The sequence below is a fragment of the Macaca nemestrina genome, chromosome 8, assembly GCF_043159975.1.
Source record: "Macaca nemestrina isolate mMacNem1 chromosome 8, mMacNem.hap1, whole genome shotgun sequence".
NCBI classification, from domain to species: domain Eukaryota; kingdom Metazoa; phylum Chordata; class Mammalia; order Primates; family Cercopithecidae; genus Macaca; species Macaca nemestrina.
In genome coordinates, this window is record NC_092132.1 from 75120363 (window position 1) to 75138982 (window position 18620).

An 18620-nucleotide genomic window follows, 5' to 3' on the forward strand; every position below is an offset into this window, starting at 1 on the left:
TTATTGCTGTGTCTTTAGAGATAATTTTTTTAGAGGTAGTTTTAACACATATTGTTCAGAAAAGAGATTTTGATAATTTGAGTTAGATGTGGTTTCATTAAATACCTTAAATCTTAATGGAGGCTGTAGTCAAGGCATCTGAGGCATTATAGGTTAAGGAAGCACTATAGCAAACAGCACCTTTAGGTCATAACTGGCTCTAACCCAGGGTCCTGTATATTCTGCACATCTTAGCATTTCTAAGCAGGCTTTCATCGCTGATGTATATCCATCGAAGGTGAAGAGAAAAAAGGAAAGGTTATTTTATTTTTTTTATTTTTTTTATTTTTGAGGCAGTCTAGCCCTGTTGCCCAGGCTGGAGTGCAATGTTGTGATCTCAGCTCACTGCAACTTCCGCCTCCCAGGTTCAAGTGATTCTCATGCCTCAGCCTCCCAAGTAGCTGGGATTACAGACGGGCACCACTATGCCTGGCTAATTTTTGTATCTTTAGTAGAGATGGGGTTTCACCATGTTGGCCAGGCTGGTCTCAAACTCCTGACCTCGTGATCTGCCCACCTCGGCCTCCCAAAGTGCTGAGATTACAGGCATGAGCCACCACGCCTGGCCAGGAAAAGTTATTATTATTATTCCTCCTCCAGATGCAAGAATTTCTCATGGCCATGAACACTGTCTGAATACTGCTGCTCTATATTCAGAGCACTCATGGTTTTCTGTTGTCTTAAAAGGAACATAAAACATGGGGTTCAATGAATGATGTTCCCTGTAATGCTCTTCCTTCTGGGCCACTCATCTCACAGGTGGCTGTAGTTTGGCATGGGGTGGAACACAACAGGATTGACCACAGGGTGTTTGGGGTGGGAATGAATTGGTCTCTTTCCACTGAAAGGAATGTGGTGAAGCAGCTATTGGGAAGAAGGTTGTAAGCAGTGTAGCAGGATGAAATGGAACGTGGGATTTCTGTAGCCACCAATCGTCAGATGAAACAGTGATTCCTATATGACCATTTATATTTAAGGGACTTGTGAATATCAGGAACTTTGTTCTAACAATCTGCTTGCAAAGATATAGAACATAAGATGTAATTAATATTACAAGCCAAAAGCCAGGTGAATGACATAAAAATAAAATAAGTAAGTGAAAAATCTATATTGTACACTTTCAGAGGCAGAATTCCCTCTAGGCTGACAAAGCTTAAGCTTCAGGACCCCTTACTTGTATGGGCTCCTATATGCGCCAGGAGCTGTAGAGTGTTCTAGATAGGACGCCAGGTTTCAGTTAGGAAGCACTTCTTCAGAAGCATTTCAGATTATTGTCTACAGAGTTCTCAGAAGAAGAGGTTTGAATCTTCTTCAGCACTCTAGTGTTTGCAGCTCTTTTCTCATTCTATGTAAATACTCACTTTTATACTCAATTTTGTATTTTTAAAGAGACACCCCTCCCTCTAATTAAGATTCGGGCCCTACAAAATGCGGATCTATCCTTATGTACTAGCAAAGTCTGTCACATATACTCTGTCAAAAGCAAAAGGGTCAGCTACCACAGTGAAATGAGAACTCACACATACAGAGTGCTTACTTGGTGCCAGGTACTACTCTTTCATGCCTCATCTCATTTCAGCCTTGCAACCCTGTAGGGTAAGTTGAATTATTATCTCCATTTTACAGAAGAGGAACCTAGGTTTGGGTCTAGACTCTAAACTTCCCTAGAGTCACACAGCTAATAAGTGGTAGGACTAGCATTGAAGTCTAGATCTCTACCTAGCTCCAAAGCCACTGTCTCCCAGTGAAGTGGAAAGACAATTAAACCTGTTACCCAGCTGTTTACTCTTGGCTTTGTTTGCTATTTGGAAGAAGGTTGTTAGGAGTCAATTGGGTAAGCATGGTATCAGCTGTTACTTTAAACAGGTAGAGACACTGAGTTTACTAGGAAGAATATTTTTTGCAGATCCCTATTTCAAAAGATGATGCACACTTTGAAGGCAGGTCAGCTGTTCCTGTCAGGCAAAAAAAAAAAGATGATAAAAGAGTCCAGAAAAATAGAAAGTTGCTCTCTAGACCAAAAAAGACTTCTTGGTATTTAGCCAGAAAATTGGATACCAGGCTTTAGAACATTCATTTTGTGCCCCTATGTGAGCAGATGAGGAATTTTTCTGTCAGAGTGAATGTTCTATTGTCCATCATAAGATCTGTCCATCTTGTGCGACGTAACCTCTAGTAAACAACACTGGCCTTGTTAAGGTGTTCTCTCCCATTTCAGGAAGTATGTTGGGAGCAAAACAGACTTTGCAGATAGTCACTGTGACCACTGTGACCATTCATGCATCATTGATCAAAAATGAAGGAATGGAATCTGAGGGCCAAGAGTGCTTAGCTATACACAAGACAATATGGAATGTGTTTTAACTTGCGTTCTGGAAAAGAATGTAAAATCTGAACTTCCATCTAGAAGATGAATTTATTAGATTTCAAATATTTACACTTAAAATTTTAGATATGAAATTGCATCTTTGCCTGTATTTCTCATTTCTGTTATTTTGTACAAAAGAAAACCCCAATTCAATATAGTCACAGAAAAAATACACAGCAGAGAGAAGTTGTTCATTTAAAACGGACTTGGATTCTGCTCTTCCAGTGTTAGATTATTGATATCTGTAATAGATTTAGAGTCCTGTTGGAGTTGTCTTTTTTGGAAATAAGAAATTTTGTCTGTGGAAGAAGAGTAAAATAATGCCAATATCAGCGTGGTGCTGCTTCCCATACGTTCATCACTGAGATGCCTTTCCAGTTAACACCAGATAGCGGACATTACAGAATTCTCAGGCCATTTTGGGGAGCCTGTATCCTCTATTTCTTTAGGCCTGAAGTGGTTCTCAGAGCATTGGTGATCCCTTATTTAAGCCTGTCTACATTAGATAAGCATGTGCACACCACCATTCTGTAAGATTCCAAGTGGTGTATTTATTTTGTTATATCGGATGGGAGGAAACGGAAAAGGAAAGGAAGCAAGCTCTTTTGGGATTGACATGATTAAACTCAACTTCTTAAAAGCTTTTTTCTTCTGATAGACCATCTTCAATTTGTAGATCCTTTATGTCAGGGAAAAAAATTACACATAGTACATTTTATTTGGAATATTGTTAGATAGCTGAATTGTCAAAGATCAGAAGTTGTTACATATTTTTGTCTCTTAGATAATATGGAAGTATATATCTTGTGTGATTGCATTTGGGAGTCTTTTTTTCTTCTTCCATGCTTGCTTAAGAAAGAAGGAGACTTTTTAACCTTTAAACCTTTTCTTTTTCTGTGATTTAACTATAAGTTAATTGTTCAGAAAATCATTGGTTTGATTTTCTATCAAACCAATGCAAATTTTGGTGATTAGACCATTGGACCAACTCCATAAGGCCTATTGTTAATCAATATTGCATCTAACTAGAGAAGTTCTTAATCTGTGTGGTGCATATCACTTTGATGGTGTAGTGATAAATAAGATAGTTCTTTTAGAAGCATTCCTAAATTTATTGTAACCTGTTCTTCCTGTTATATATCATTTTCAAGTATGATATTGTCCTATGGGTCTCCATTTTCTTTTTTTCCTTTTGTTTTTGTTTGTTTGTTTGTTTGTTCGTTTTTGAGACAGAGTCTCACTCTCTCGCCCAGGCCGGAGTGCAGTGGTACAGTCTCGGCTCACTGCAACCTCTGCCTCCCGGGTTCAAGCAGTTCTCCTGCCTCAGCCTCCTAACTGGGATTACAGGCATGTGCCACCATGCCCAGCTAATTTTCATATTTTTAATAATGACGAGTTTTCACCATGTTGGTCAGGCTGATCTCAAATTCCTGACCTCGTGATCCGCCTGCCTTGGCCTCCCGAAGTGCTGGGATTACAGGCGTGAGCCACTGCGCCTGGTCAGGTCTCCATTTTTATTGATGTTAAAAAGTGTCCTTGTACCCCAGAAGGTGGGAACCACTGACCCAATGTTTATTACAAGGAGGGACACTATAGAGGCTAATTGATCAACACATCCATGTATTTCTTGGGAAGATCTGGATTTCCAGAGAAGCCTGGAGTGTGGTTTCCCCTTCTTTCCTTTCTGCCCTGGTAGTGTCCTGGCTCCTCCCCTTCCAGGCCTCCACTGCCATGAAATACCAGCCAAGACTCTTAGGAACAGAGGGGCAGGCCGTGGGTGGTGGGGTTGTCCAGTCACAGGCGTATGCACAGGCTGGAAGCCAGGAGCTACCAAGGGCTCAGGCTAGCAGAGTAACTCTTCTAAGACTCTGGCAAAGTTCCTTCCTTTACTTCATAAGTCACTTGCTTCCCATTCTGCTGTCTTCCTCTAGCCATCACTTTATTTCTTTTTTTTTCCCCTTTCTCTGGTCCACTGTAGCACAAAATTCAGATTTTTATGTCCAGTTGTCCCTGAAGCAAATGCTCAACTCTTTGGGGACTAAGGATTGTTATTGCTAATAACAAAGTAAAATAACAAGGGAAAAGTCACAAACTTTCTGCAAATCTTAAAAACTACTAAATAATATTCCAGATACAGATACAATTGGAAGTGTATTCTTTGAAATATAAGTAAAGCTTGGTTTCAACTCTCCATGTTGTCTTCAGTCTTTATTTTTTGTTTTTATTTTTGTTTTTTGAGACAGATTCTCACTCTCTCACCCAGGCTGGAGTACAGTGGCGCGATCTCAGCTCACTGCAGCCTCTGTCTCCCAGGTTCAAGCGGTTCTCCTGCCTCAGCCTCCCAAGTAGCTGGGATTACAGGCACCCTCCACCATGCCCAGCTAATTTTTGTATTTTTAGTAGAGATGGGGTTTCGCCATGTTGGCCAGGCTGGTTTCAAACTCCTAAGCTCAGGTGATCCACCTACCTCGGCCTCCCAAAGTGCTGGGTTTACAGGCATGAGCCACCGTCCCTTTTCAGTCTTTAGAAACCCCTCAGTTTATCTCTTTTAATCTCACAGGAGATTCTCATGGGTCCCTCTCACTTCTATAAAAACATATCCCACTTGTGTATGTCTCTTTCTGCCTCTCCCTCCCTCTCTCTTCTTCCTTTTCTTAGAGACAAAGGCTGCTGTATAGGTAAATGATGGGTCTTATATTACATGAAGAATTAATGTAAGATTCATCTGTTCAGGGGAAAACTCAGTCTAATTTTCTAGGAGCTCCCTATGCCAGAGAATATTCTAAGTGGGGGGGCTAGGAAATGTGGGTGAGGCCATGTGTGCAGCTTGAGGGGTGGGTAGAAATCCACCCTGTCTCTCTTTTGACTGGCATTATTTCAGTACTGAAGGGAATGCATATTACCTGGCTAACCAGATGGACATTTGAGTTTTTGTTTACTACTTTAGTGGCTTCAAAGTGATAGAACTTTCATCTTTGATTTCTGTCTCTTCATTATAGTAGTCACTCAGAATTGTAAGAATATACTCTCTGCCTATTCCTTGCCTATGGGACACAGACTATTTTTGTATTTTTTTTAAAGTACACAAATGATGAGTAATTTAACTTTTTTTTGAAATGACCCTTGAAGTGAGAGTGGGAGACGTCATTCATGATGAAGCTGAAAGTGTATGGACCTGGTGTCAGTGTTTGTAAAGACCTGCAGTATCAGATATTCTTATGTGGAAGTCATGTACCTACCAGCTTCTCAATTAGTTTTCTTGCTGTTACGTCCACCACTTTTAGCTCCCTTACCAAAGGTATCCTCCACAAAATGATCCTTGACTTTTAGACTCCCATTCCCTTGATTTTTCTCATTTATAATGTAGTTATTTGAATGTTCATCTTCTTCCAACTTTTACTTTTTTTTTTTTTTTTTTGGAGACAGAGTCTCACTCTATCACCCAAGCGATCTCAACTCACTGCAACCTCTGCCTCCTGGGTTCAAGTAATTATCCTGCCTCACCCTCCCAAGTAGCTGGGATTACAGGTGTCCACCACCATGCCCAGCTAAATTTTTTTTTGTATTTTTAGTAGAGACACCGTTTTGCCCTGTTGGCCAGGCTGGTCTCGAACTCCTCACCTCATGTGATCCACCCGCCTCAACCTCCCAAAGTGCTGGGATTACAGGCATGAGCCACCACGCCCGGCTTTACTTTCCTTCTTATGAATAGTTGATTATAGTAATTCATCTGAAGAGCCCCTTAGATACTTTCATATACTCTACTAAACCCTCTCTTTTTTTGGAAATCAAGGTTTTTAATTGAGCTTCCAATCCATATTTGGATCCATGAGAGCAAAGATCTAGACACCAATGAGTTTTAGTTCCATTCCTGACTTAGTGACTCATAGTTTCTTTAGAAAGGACAGATAGTATAACTCCTCTTTGTATAGATGCTTTTGTAGTTCCATGAGTGGAGGTTTTTCTCCAAGTCTACCACTTAACTGGGTTTAGTTTTGAAAAATTAACAAATTTATTTTTATTCCTATAGGATATGTTCTTAACCTGAATTTTTGAGACTTGTAAGTCTAATTTCCTTGGCAATTGGATTTATCCTGAGAGGATAATGTAAAAGATTATTAATCTTCACATTTTTATTTTTCAAAAATTTCTTTGAGCTGTTATACTTCAGAGAACTAATTAGGCCCTGTTAGCATCCTGAGGTGTGTGTTTTGTTCCGGTGTGTTGATGGAAGTTTATTTTGAGTTATGTAATCAGCTTTGCTATGTTCATTCTCTGATGAAAGCATTCTTAGTGAAAATCTTAGATAATTACAATCTTTCTTTATTCAGCCTCCAGATCAATGCTGTTTCCTATACTCTCCAAACAAGCGGAGTCTTCTGGCTAAATAAAGAAAACCCTTTTTTAATACTTATGAATTCACAAATTTCAAATTTAAATTTTTCTTTTGTTCATAAATCCCTAACATTTTAATCACGATAATCCATTAACCCCATTTCAGCACTTGGCTTAACCATGGCAGTGCACCCTAAGCCCTATAAAAGACGGAGCTTGTCTTTTTCATCTTTGCATTTCCACCATCTAATATCACGTATTTTTTAAAAAGAAAACATAAACTACTTCTCTAAAACAAAATTACAAATGAAAATTAGAGAGTAAAATTCCTTGTCCCATGTGCTTGAAGTTGATGCTGTACAGCGTGCTCAGCCCACTTGAGGGAAACTGTTTTCTCCAGAGTGTGGGTCACTTGGGTCTACATGGTGTCTACACGGTCAGCAGTTGCATGGTCGATGGAGATACACAGATGAAAAACATAATTTCTGGCTCAGAGACTGGACAATCGAGGGAATTCTGAGGAGATCTAGATCAAATAAGACAATTTATATGATACAGTAAATGATATTATGGTCATGTTGTGGAAGCACAAAGGGTAAACAGCTGTGATCCCCTGAAATTCTGAGATTTTCTTGAGAAAATGGCATCTGCTGAACCAAGAAGGCCTGTCACTATCCAGTGAAGTCAGTGGCACCGAAGAGCCTAGCAATGCCACCTCAACCTGGCCAGTTCTGGTAGAGACACCCCAAATGAAGTGAAATTTAATGCATCGTGTTCCTTTGGCTGGGCGTATCCCGAGGAAAAATAAATAGGCATTTCCCATCCATAAGACAAATACTGTCGGCAAAGAAAGAAAAAGAAAAGAAAAGAAAAGAAAATCCAGCATTATTTTAATTTTTTAAAAAGAAACAATGTACGTTCGGTAAAGTATTCATGTTTTATTCCACTGAGAGTTAAATCAGTTTTATCACTGATAACTGAAGAAATTTTATTACTCTTAATACTGACTTTGATTTAAAATTTATTAGTAAGAAAACCATAGAAGGCCGGGCACGGTGACTCACCCCTGTAATACTAGCACTTTGGGAGGCTGAGGCGGGCGGATCACGAGGTCAAGAGATTGAGACCATCCTGGCCAACATGGTGAAACCCCGTCTCTACTGAAAACACAAAAATTAGCCAGGCGTGGTGGCACGCATCTGTAGTCCCAGCTACTCAGGAGGCTGAGGCAGGAGAATTGCTTGAATCCGGGAGGCGGAGGTTGCAGTGAGCCGACATCTCGCCACTGCACTCCGACCTGCCAACAGAGTGAGACTCCGTCTCAAAAAAAAAAGAAAAAAAGAAAAAAGCCATAGAAATATAACTAAATTTAATTCATAACAACAGTGTCACAAAATAATTTTAATAAATTATACTTTTCTGGCCGGGTGCGGTGGCTCAAGCCTGTAATCCCAGCACTTTGGGAGGCCGAGACAGGCGGATCACGAGGTCAGGAGATCGAGTTGATCCTGGCTAACATGGTGAAACACCGTCTCTACTAAAAAATACAAAAAATTAGCCGGGCGCGGTGGTGGGCGCCTGTAGTCCCAGCTACTCGGGAGGCTGAGGCAGGAGAATGGTGTAAACCCGGGAGGCGGAGCTTGCAGTGAGCTGAGATCCGGCCACTGCACTCCAGCCTGGGCGACAGAGCAAGACTCCGTCTCAAAAAAATAAATAAATAAATAAATTTTTTTAAAAAAATACTTTTCTTTCTTGTAAGTTTCTCATTCCATTTCTATTCTCTCACAAAGGAATATAATCTTTCTGTTTAGTAGAAACTTATCTATTTCTTTTCATTTTGACTTAGCCTTATGAAGTCTGTTCATTCCACTTTTCAGACTGAAATGATTTCAGGTTTTTTTGTTGTACAATTATATTAAATTATTTAAGCTAGTTTTTATTTGTAATTTGTGAACAGGTCTATTAGATTTTTGCCATTGTAAGACTGCTTGTCATTATAAATGCAGAATAATATTATTACTTCCTGCCTTTCTTCTGTAGAGCTCAGAGTGCTTCACATGCATTATTTTATTAAGTCTCATAACATCCCTGTGAAGCAGGGGCATTTTGCAAGTGATTATGGATTGCTTTGCTGAATCAGCATAGCCTTACGGCATTATGATAAGCTTGGAAAAGATTGAGGTCGTGTACTAACTTGCTCTCAGGAAACCCTATATGCAGCCAAATATTTTCCTTGGCAATACACAACTGACAAACTGCCACCATTCCAATCTCTGGGAAGCCCACTGTCCATTGATATAGTTTAAAAACAACACACAATGCGTTTTTGAAAAAGCAAATCTTAAGCCAATATTCAGTTTATTTGAGAAGCAGGTGAATTATATATGAAATGAGTACACCATCATCCTCTTGTCCAGGCTATCAGTCTACAAAAAACAGGCTACCTTCTGTTCTTGTTATGGCTCTGAAAACTGGACCTGCCCAGCTGTCATATCAGTCATCTTCAGCCTCACCTGTAAACCATCACCTGGCAGTCAGGATTTCCGGAAACAGGTTTCTTGGATTCAACCCATGCATCTGCATTGAAGCTAAGCTTGTTGTTTCAAACTGCCACTGGGGGGAAAATGCCATTGGGTAGAACTTTTCTGAAGTCTTTATGATAGTATATTACTAAATTAGTTAGCATCTAGAAGCTTATGTAGGATAATTAAATTGAAAGAAGAAGAAATTTTATGAGGATTTTATTTTATTTCATTATTTGAATGGTTGTAGAATGGTGGAGAAACATCTCTTGTGGTTAATATGTGTAAAACAAAACTAATTTTAAGGTAGTTTAAACCAGTTAATTTGATAGGGAGTAACTTAATTACTATGTCTTTTTCATATTTATAATTAGATACTGAATTATGATATGTTCTATGGCCTATATGGATGATCATAATTAATTTTCTGAGAGTTTTTCCTTTTTGACTTATCCATCCATAGCCAGGGTGCTCACAGTCTGTATATCTGTCCATTGTGGCTCAAACTTTTCCATAACATCTATTAGAAAATTGTTAGACTTTAAACAGACATTTGTTCTGATTTCTTGCAAGTGTATTTGATTGCTTAAACAGTCCTTGTATTTGAGAGCACATAACTGATATAAAATCTCAGGGAATTACTAAATTACTGGGGGTATTACCATTTTTTCCCCTCAGTTTACAGAATTTGCTGCAGAATTACATAAAATAAGAAAAGGAGAGGATTTGGTTGTAGAAAGGTTCATCTGGATACCAAATTTAGGAAATACTGTAAATGTTGACCTTTGTTAATGTCACTTTGACCTCAGCATGCAAATTGTAACCACCTCTCCTTCACACCTGTGCTGGGCTTTGCAGCGTGGAAGTGCCAGCCTTTTCTAAGGCCCTCACTGCCTCTCCTGCTGCCTGGTTGAGGCATGTCAATTTCTGAGTGACACCAGTCCTTGTGTTCTTTTTAATTGCCTACTGCTTTAAATAGTTGTGGAAGGTTGGTTGATGATTCACTGCCATTCCTGCTTAAATTGGAGAGAGTTTATGCTGTAAGGTATTTAAAGGGTCATTTTAAAGATGTATTTAAAGCTCTTCCTGTTGTCAATATGAAATGCAGTAATTATTGAATGGATATTTGACAGGACCTTTTTTTCTAGAATGTCCTTTGAATTTAGGTGTTAATAAAGATGTTAATAAAGAAAATTCACATTTTTACAAATTAGGAAGATCTACTTTGGAATTATTTTCCAAATGCTTCCTAGTCTGTCTTCTTGTCTACTGTTTTACCTGATTTCTTACTCTCAATACAGTGAGCATGTTCCACAATAAGACATGCTGTAAATTTGTCTGTAAATACAAATCAGGTTTGTTTGTTACGTACACAAACCTCGCTTTTAAAAATTTTGTAGTAGCATATTTTTGATCTTCAAAAGAAATCGGGTCCTTTATTTTACCAGACTTTACTTCGCATTTGGTATAGACAGTTTGATGCCATTCCCAGGTAACAGCTCTCTTCTGGAAGAGGGCCCTGATGATCTTGGTGCAGAAGATGAATACTGCATAACAGCCTTGTCTCTCACAGCACCTTGCCCTGTGCGGTCAGCCCTGATCTGAGGGGCTTTGGTAGTGCCAAGTTTATAAGGACTGGGACCATTCTGAGATTAGCTGGTCAGGGGAGGAGGATGGGGAGGGAGAACATACATTTTGTATGTAAAAATGTAAATTCAAAATTAAAGCTATTTCAAGCATTTGAATAAAATCTGTTTCTATATGATATGGATATTATTCCTTATGTAGTTTTCCCCACAGAAGTTCTGTTATGAAGAACATAGACCTTCTAACAGAAAGTCCCCGGATTGTGAACTTAGACCCAGGATTGTAAACTTTTTACACCATCCTTTCTTGACATCCTGGAGGATAAATCTGGGCTCCTTTCCCCAAGATGGGTTTCTCTGGAGCGGGGGAGGGGGGAGAGAGAGAGAGAGAGTGTGAGAGAGTGTGTGTGTGTGTGTGTGTGTGTGTGTGTTTAGGTTTATGATTTGTATGTGTTTTCATTGTTAGGTGGCTGCATTCCTATACATAGTTTCTAACAGGTTAAAAAAATCCTGTGAACCAGGCAGAAAATAAACATACATGTAGAAAAGGACAAATGACACAACAAATAATGGCAATTGGAGAATCACAAGAAATGGTAAACTGTGCCTGTAGTAATTGTTCAAATGGCCAAAAAAGTACTTGAAACTAGACAGACCTATTCTCATATACCCTCTTATTTTCCTCTGTAAGTGTTCACTTAGGAATTACCTAGTTTTTGTCTTAGCAATCAGCTTTCCAGAGTTGATTTGACTGAAGCAAATTCTTGGCTACTAGAGATCTTTGCCTGTGGGAGATTTGGGTGGTGTCAGATTGTAAGCTTTTCTGGAGCCTGCCTCTGGAGTTGTTCCACCTCCACTCCACCCCACCACGTGCCCCATGACCCTGTCCACAGAGAACTTGCACCCTGGCCACAAGCAACCTGCACTCACCTTACAGTTACTTCCTTTGTTCACATTGTCTTTCTTGTTTTGCTCCCTGGAGTCTGCTGTCCCCTCGGCCCCATTCTCCCTGTGCCTTCATTGCTTGGCCAGAGCCATGGTGCTGCATATATTTATGCAGAGTTCTCCCATTGTTATCACTGCTTTGCTTTCTCTGCTGCAATATGATTTAGCATAATATTTTAGGCTCTAAATTGGATGATTCTGTGTTCTATTATCAGCTTTTTGCATTAGGTACTTTAAATTGGGAACACCTGCTTTTTGAAAAGCACACTAGTGAGGTTCTCCCATGATTGCTCAAGCAAATGCTAGAATGAGAAAACTGGGAGTAGATGGTAGTAAGCAAAATGAAACCGGGAATTTCAACCTCTCTATGATATTGTTAGAATCACAGTGGGGGAAAGGAGAAGAGTCTACATATGATGAGTTGTAGCAGTCTCTTTAGAATGACATCAGGTCCTGTGTCTGTAAAGAGAAACTGGAAGGAAAAGATAACCAGATGGGAGAAAAACACAAGGAGAGAAATGCAAGCAGGTCTGAGAAGTGGAACAGAAAATGAATCAGGGAGCAAGATGTCAGTGAAAAGGAAGTGAGGAGCAGAGAGGATTCCTAGGCATGGGAGATTTGGCCCCAGAAGACATATGAAGGTCAGGTACTAGGATGGTTTTCAGTCCTTTCAATGCCTTGAGAAACACCCCTCCAGATAGCCACCATTAAGGTGAAACAGAGGCCTGGGAGTGAAGCCTTGCAAGCTTCATGGAAATGAGGGTTGGTGGCAGAGCCAGAAAGAAGAGATAGCAGGAAGTAACCAGCCCCCCTTCCTTTCCTTCATCCTTACCTCTGTCTTTCCCTACATGTTTATTAGCCATCTTTAGGGCATTCAGGTTTATTTTAGTCAATGGATATTCAAAGTTGAATAAGACAGGAAGAACCTTGGCAGCCTCTCCAGGGATTTTAGCCCTTCGGCCAATCCCACTTTATAAAGCGCTGCTTTATAGGTGGCTTTCCTCTATCAGCTGTTAACCTTATCCTTAGAATCCAAGGCTTCTCTCAGCACTCTGCCTGAGAGATACAAGAAACCTGACGGAGTGCTCTTTTATCCTGGCTCCCCAGGCAAATGTGACAATTTGTACAACCTCTACTTGGGTAAGTTTATTTTCTTAAGAGCTGTGAGTGGCTGGGAAAATCCCAAGGACTGAAAAAAATGTCTGTTACCCAAATCACTTCTTTTGTGAAGTAGGTTGTAACTTCCTAGATGAGAATCTGGACTAGTAAAGTAGGCTGGTTGGGGTTTTTAAACTTCATATCTTGGTGTAGAGAAGGCCTTGGCGACTTGTCTTCCAAATCCTCCTCTCATTGGCCTGACCACCTGAGGTGTTATTCTTAATGCCCTTAACAAATATGGTCTGACCTTTTTTCTCATCCCATCTCTACCTAATACTTTGACTCCAAAAATAAAAAATCAGAGTCTTAAAATGAACCTCCACTATGCTAGGTATATGGTAAAGCTCTTCAAAACAGATAACCTCGAAAGAGACATTTGTGAGATTTCAGCCGTGGCTAAATGGAATTTAATTTTAGCTCCAGCTGTGAAACTGTATTTACAGCTGTGAATACTGTGTTCAGTATTAACACAACATCATTGAGCACCCACTATGTGCCAAGCAGCAAATAAAAAGTCATTTCTTACAGCCAAGGAGTTAGCAATGCAGTGAAAAGGGACAGACATGAAAACAGATCATTTCAAAAGGGTGAGGGTTCAGAACGTAAAGATGGGGATGGGCATAGGGCATCATAGAAGCACAGCAGCAGGGGCCTAACTTCGTCAACATGAGTTTTCTGGAGCCATGGTGGCATCTTCCAAGAGAAGGGGTGGAAGGGCATCTGTGCCAATGGAACAATCTGAGAGAATGCGCAAAATCTTGAAAGAATATGATGCATGTGGGGAGATAGATACTAAATATTGCTATGGTGTATTAGCTAGGAATAATGGGAGATGAGGTTTACTGCGCTGATAAACAGAATTGTGATTTAGGAGATTTAAAAAGTTGTACAACTAAGACCAAAGTCTTGGAATTTTAGAGACAACTTTTTAATATGATTTTCATATTTTAACCTATTTATCAGAAACTTTATTAAGTACTCCTACAGTGTAACTTTGTTGGCCTTGCTTTTGAGTTGACATTCATATCTGGAAGAAATAAAACATTTTTATAATTTGGTCTTTAGACAGGCTTACTCATAATCTTCTGAATAAGTGATGACTTCGAGCCTCACCTCACTTCTCATTTCTTTCACACCCATTGATGTTTTTTCCTTCTTTCATCTAATCTCAATTTCACCTTTCAGCTTTCTAAGCAAATTATGATTCCTTTATTTCCTTGTTCAGGTAACTCCCAAAACTTTAGTGAGTGGAGCCCAATAAATTAGAATTTACTCTGAAATAGCAGTTTTTATATTTTATTTTGCCCTCACCTCTCAGTACTCCATTGCTGTGGAAGATACAAGTAGAGATGCACCATTATCCTATCAGGGAATGAATGAATGCTGCCATAATAAATGTAATATGTATAATATTTAATACTTGTTGGCTTTCAGTTCACTAACTTGAAGCACTTCCTGAAGCCATGTTTCCATGGGTTGTTTCAGTGTCTACATTCTTTACTGTGTGCTTAAGTATTTTTTTCCTTCTGCAGTTGATCTTTAAATTTAAGCTCCTATAGGACATGAACTGTGACGTGCAGGAATTTGGATTATATAAAAGGAAGATTTTGGACAAATTGTTACTTGTGAACATAGGTTGTGAAAGATTTTCCACTGCCCATTTTACCTATCAGTAAATTCAATACTCATAGGTACTATATGAAGTGGGCTATTAAATAGTAATATATATATGAGCAATAGCAGAGGGAATGATGGTGAATTCCTATGAACAAAAGCATTTTCTAGCCAGTTATACTCAAAGTCTATTCTGTCTGCTGTAGTACATTAATTTTAAAAGTAGGCCTATGTATTTCAAACTTGGGACATGATTTTTGGTTCTACTTAAGTAGTCATGCCTTATACCATTGATGAAAATGAAACCAAGTATGTTGCTTTCTCTAAAGCAGAGAGTAAGAGGGGTTTGCTGGGTGAAGATGGCCTTCAGATTGGTTAATTTTGCTATTTCTTCATGCTGAAGGGAAATCATGATGTTAAGAAGAAGCTCCATGTCAGAAAAAGAGGGAGGCAACTTGAGGCTTAGGTTCCTCCCACTACTAAAGAAAGTGCAGCTGTGCGCTTTTAATATGCACGGCAGGAGACTTCAGCAGCTTGATGATATATAGTGCATTAATGTTGAAAAGATAAACACATTTGGAGAGCACAGGAAGGGCCTTGTGTTTTTATGTTAGCAGAATGCTTCCTAATGAATAAGAATGTGCTGCTGGCTTCACAAAGCCATATGGCAGCTTTTCTAATTTTAGTTGGGTGCAGATGCATAATTCTCTCATTTTACCTTCTAGAACCTTTGAGATGCTACATAACTTTTCCTGTAATATTTCATCTATAGTGCTTGGTCAGAAACTACCCATCATTGTTTCAGTGACTTCTTTGCTCTGCGTAGGTCTCACTGCTGCTGGCTTTGACGATCACTTCACCTGAAACATCCAGTTTCTTAATGCAGGAAAAGATAGAAATCATGGATGTTTTCCCATTAGAATCTTCAAACCAAATTTGTTGTGGAGGTAATTAGACTTGTGTTTGACGTCAGTCTACTGAAAAATTCGTAGATTTCTAGGTGAGTGATTTTACTCACCTTGAAGCAGAGGAATTAATTATAAAACCTACACAAAGTATCAGATTCCATTTTAGTCAAAGATTCTAATTCTGTCTAATTTAAATCATACAGCTTCTGTAAAAACAACTGTCCTCAGGCTTGACCAAACAGAAAGATAACCTAAATTCTTAATTGTCTTTACACTTCAGGGTTCCCTAAACATGGGCAGTCTTAAAATGTCTCTGTATCTGTGTACATACCCTGTGGATTTTCTCTCAGTAGATTCATTAGTACAGAGTGAGTGACATTTGTTTGGATTCTGACTTTTTAAAGATAGACTAATTTCTACACGTTTTCTACAGCCTCTTCAGATGATCCCCAAAAAAGGAAAAAGCAAGAGTATCAACTTCTACCATAACGACAGTGTCACCCTGTCCCTATAATGGGAGACATTTAGCAGCATTTAGGTTTCTAAGTAATCAGTGATGGTTGCCACTGCGGCTGCTGGAGTTAAAACAATTATGTGGCTGTCCCTTGAGCATGACTGCCACCCCGGTGAAGGGTTAGAACTCTGTTCTGGTAATGCTTTGTGGAAAGACTCTCTGAATTCGTAATCTCAGTTCAGTTGCCTAATAAAAAATTGATTAAGAGTACCTAATACTATGAGATTAAATAAGCAACCAATATTAATAAGTGATACTTCAGAAGATTATGTAAAGGCCTTTTTTTAAACATCACTTGATAATTTAAAAATATTTAAATGTACTTTTTAAAAACTAAATTAAGTTTTTGCTAGGATCAGTTTCTAATTTATTGTTGTTCTCACCAGAAGACTGGAATTTTACTTTCAAGTTATGCCTGGAGCTGAGCACGGTGGCATTTGCCAATAATCTCAGCTACTTGAGGCTGAGTCAGGAGGATTGCTTAAGCCCAAGAGTTCAAGGCTGTAGTGTGCTATGATCACACCTGTGAATAGCCACTGCACTCCAGCCTGGTAACATAGTGGGACGCTGGCTCTAAAAATAAACAAATAAATAACAAATTTATGCCTATACATGCCAATGAGCAATTTAACACAGCTGCTTCAAAAAATAAATATTTTTTTCCTTGTATTTTCAAATCACTTATATTTCTAGGATGAAATTCTTTCCCTGTTCACCTTTTCTTTTGTTCTAAGAGAAAGCATGAATAATAATCACTTATAAAAAAACATATGGAATATAATATTAATGATTTTTCCCCAGTTTGTGGTATGACTCATCTTAACATGGTCCCTGAAGAGATGGGGTTTTGTTCTTTGCTTTGAAAGTGGAAATCTAATTAATTGGTATTGGATTTCTGGAGCGCGGGCAAATGGAGAAGGGGATCGTGAGGGATTGCTCTTCAAGCAGCCACCCAGGAGGAAAAGGCGAGTCAGAAAAAGATTACAGAGGCATCCTTGGATGATCTCTCCAATCAGAGTTTTGCATTTGTAAAACTGGGCGCTATTAAAAAGATCATAGCTACTTCCTGCTGATCAGGTCTAAAAAGATCAGAGCCATTTCATGATTTTTTTTTTAAGTCTTTTGGGAGTGAGGAAGACAAGGACAGAATTATTATTTTCATTGTTACTTTATTAGGTCATGTTCTTTATCTAAAAAGGATAACTTTGGGGACTGGGCATGGTAGTTCATGCCTGTAATCCCAGCACTTTGGGAGACCAAGGCGAGAGGATTGCTTGAGCCCGGGAGTTCAAGACCAGCCTGGGCAACAGAGTGAAACCCTGTCTCTACAAAAAAGAAAAAAAAAATTTAATACAATAAAAAGAATAACTTTAATGGTAAAAGCGTAGCGGGAAGAAATAATGAAGTCAGGGCTTAGAAGAAATCTTCTAGTAGTCTCTGAAAATTTGATTTTATCATCTCTTTCTCTGATTTAAAAAGAGTTCCATCTGTAATAATGAGATTTCATAAGGTTTTGATCATATGAAACTCTGAGATGAGCTTTCTACTGTTTAGTTTACTGAAGGATATTTTTGTAACAATATATTTTTATGGTTAATGGATGCAAAATATAGAAAAGTAAATATAGTTTGTGACCGCTGAGAAAACTGCCTTATTTAAAAATATTAAATAGTGTGTTTTAGTATAGTAATGCTGTACTTACAGGAGTATAAATATCGAAGGATTTAAGCTTATTTATATCTGGTACGTAAAAATAGCATACTCGTTACTGAAATGCTCTGTCAAGATACCAGTATATGTCCGGTTAACATAATAGTATCTCTCTAAAGAGTCCTTTTCTTTTTCCTCCTCCCTTCCTCCCTTCTTTTTCCTCCTCCTGTATAATTTCAAGGCTCAACTGAACATTCAACAGAGGTAGTAATTACTTCATGAAAAGTACCCAAATAACATAAATTTAGGACCAGTTTAATTTAGATTCCAATTACATTGGTAAAGCCATATTTCTGAGTGTTTTCTATCACTTCATATTATTGATTTTTTCTTTTTAATATTGAGAAATGGTCAAAGCACAAATTCAATACAGAATTAAAGAACAGATGACAAATTAGCTAGAAAATAGATGTTTCATTCTTGCAAGGATAAGAGTAAGAAGCTCTGAATTCTTTACCCTTTTTTCTTTTATTTCCTTACTTTATGAGGAATAAAAATTTCCCATTCTCTTAATACATGTAAATAGCATTTGTGTAAATATTGCAACACTTTTTAAAACATTTCTTGCAAGTAACCTATAGACTCATTTGGAATTTTCTTTCAAATCACAATTTCCGCTAATATACATTTAGGCTGATCTTGTGAACACCTTTGTTGTTTTATTTTCTGTCTGAGATTGCTAGAGTTCCAGCTTAGATCAACGTTTCGCCAGTGTTCCTTACCATGGGCTTTCAAGCCAGGCTGAAATTTTGTAGTGGCCCGATGCCAGCCACACATCCGTCCCCACCTGTTTTCTTGCTGTCCACTTGCATATCCTGCAGAATCCAATTCGGTTACAACATATGTGAAATACTTTCAGCTATATCCAGCCATTTCCATCCCTTTTGTTTTGAACCGAGGGCTTGCCGTTTAGCCCTATGT

General features: G+C 38.7%; 1 protein-coding gene across 5 annotated transcripts in view; it reads left to right on the forward strand.

Moving 5' to 3' along the window:
* The window catches only part of LOC105483602 (nuclear receptor coactivator 2), a 303158-nt gene that overhangs the window by 213483 nt on the left and 71055 nt on the right, over window positions 1-18620 (forward strand). The gene's annotated exons all lie outside the window — the stretch shown is intronic.